General features: G+C 36.1%; 1 pseudogene; it reads right to left on the bottom strand.

Annotated features, from left to right (window-relative positions):
- LOC120224677 overlaps positions 1 to 1,315 on the bottom strand; it is a 191,370-nt pseudogene extending 190,055 nt beyond the window's left edge.
- Between the last annotated feature and the right edge of the window lie 1,001 nt (positions 1,316 to 2,316).

Here is a 2,316-nt window from a genome sequence, read left to right as displayed (position 1 = left end):
TGGATCAAGAAGATGTGGTTTATCTATACCATGGAATACTACATGGCAATGAGAAACAATGACATCTGGCCATGTGTAGCAACATGGATGGACCTTGAGGGTGTTATGCTGAGCGAAATAAGTCAGGCAGAGAAGGACAAATACCATATGTTTGCACGTATAGGAGGATTAGGAGGAACTTGACGGAGGACCCAAGGGGGAGAAGAAGGGCGGAAATGGTGGGGGAAAGGGAGAGAGGCAAACCATGAGAGACTCTTGAATGCTGACAAAAACTGAGGACTGATGGATGTGGGGGGGAGGGGGGGATGGGCATGAAGGAGGACACTTGTGGGGATGAGCACTGAGTGTTATGTAGAAACTAATTTGACAATAAACTATTTGTAAAAAAAAAAAAAAAGACAAGTGTAGAAAAGAAAAAAAAATAAAAAAAAAATAAAATAAGAATAAAATCCTGTTTAGAGCAAAAAAAAAATGTGTTGCAGAAATATTACTTTCAAATTAATAATTATATACCTACTAATACATCTTTTAAAAATGAGAACAGAATGAAGACTTTTTTTAGAATACAAAAGCTTATGGCTTCTAATAGATTTTTAGCAAAAAAAATGATGAGAAATAAATTTACGAAAGTAGAGAAATGATATCAAATTAAATTTCTAAGACTCAGAGAAAAACAATGAGCAGCAATATTGATAAATACATTGGTAAATCTTAAACATTGACATAATTATTGTTTAATTATGTTCAAATAGCAAATTAAAATAACAACAGTGGTCAAAGTAAAATAAAATTTGATGTAGCTATATTGTTTTAGACAAAGATAATTTAGGTTAAAACTCATTACTAGATGAACATAGAACTAATTTCACTAGAATTACATAAATATTCAAACTTTAATTCATGTTCTAACACAGCTTTAAAATATATGGAGAATTACTGTAAAATAAATGGACAATTCCACCATTTTAAGCAGAGATTTTTAATATTTCATTTTCAGTAACTGATGGATCAATTGACAAATGGGTAATAGGTCTGTGGCTGTTCATTTAACAACTTATTGCAAGCAAACATTTAAGAGTGTATTTACTAAAATTATCTATGAAATATTGGCATATGTACTTCACTGCATGTGAAGCAGGTTACAAACATAATGCAGATGCAGTGATAGGTTGACATTATACTCTTCTTTTCACTTGGAACACTACCTTTTCCTCTTCACTGAGCTAAATTATACTCACATCTGAGTTCTCTGTTTCTGCAGGAAGTCCTTTTTGGCCCCTTGGACCTTGGACTTGGGCCGTGAACTTGTTTTCATCGTACCTTGTAATCCTTCAGTGATAACACTGCTTCTGGTTATTTAATGTTTTTATCCTTGATATGTCAAATGCATAAAGCCAGGGCCATAGCATTCTTGTTAACTATTCTATTTTTGGTCTTGGCTTAGTGCTAGCCGTATAGTAGTGATGGTTGATGGGTTGGTAATTGCAGATAGAAATGAAGGAAGAAAGGAGGAGATGAGACAGAGATTCTTTATGTAGACAGTTTGACTTTGGTGCCTTGGGACTCGAGATAATATACTGGTATTACATTGAGATCTGTGGGGATTCTAGCACATCAGAAGGGTGGGAGTGTACCAAAGAGACGGATGGCTGTATAACAAGAGGCCTTATTCAAGAACCACTATGAGACACCACTTGGAGAGTCCTGAAAATGACTCAATCAGAGAAGGCTGCTTTGCAAGGGCTGGAGGCCCTGAAACATATACTAGGAAAGGATACAAATAGTAAAAATAAGGGCTGTTATGGTCTTTGTGATCTAAATTTTAAAACCCAGGCTGGTGTGGCAATAGCAAATGTACACTACTATATAAACAACAGCAGTGGTTTGTGATGCTCAAGACATAAGCTATCTGACATCAAGTATACCCAGAATGTTTTTCATTAGAGACAAGAGAAGAGACATCAGATATACAGAAACTAACTTCAAAATTGGCTATGTCATCAGCAGTTAGAAAATAAGCCCACAACCAACAACAGAAATGCTAAACTTAATCTGAAACACAGAAACTACAGAAGATGGGAAGAGACACATCTGCTCCAGAAGGGCTTTTCAATGAGCAGCAAGAAAAAGAAGAAGAAGAAAAAAAAGCTTTACCCTGAAGACTTTTAAGCCTGGCAGAGAATAAACACAGCCATTACCGAAGTTCACAGCTGTAACCTTGGGGAGCTGAACTGGAACACGGAACGGTTGCCACCTGTGCAGCTGAAGAAAGACGAATAGCAGAAACTTAACATCAGATCGGTGATTTCTTGGCTG

Source organism: Hyaena hyaena, unplaced genomic scaffold (genome assembly GCF_003009895.1).
Source record: "Hyaena hyaena isolate Hyena2069 unplaced genomic scaffold, ASM300989v1 scaffold_1239, whole genome shotgun sequence".
In the NCBI taxonomy this organism is placed as follows: domain Eukaryota; kingdom Metazoa; phylum Chordata; class Mammalia; order Carnivora; family Hyaenidae; genus Hyaena; species Hyaena hyaena.
This window is presented reverse-complemented; position numbering and strand designations above follow the sequence as displayed.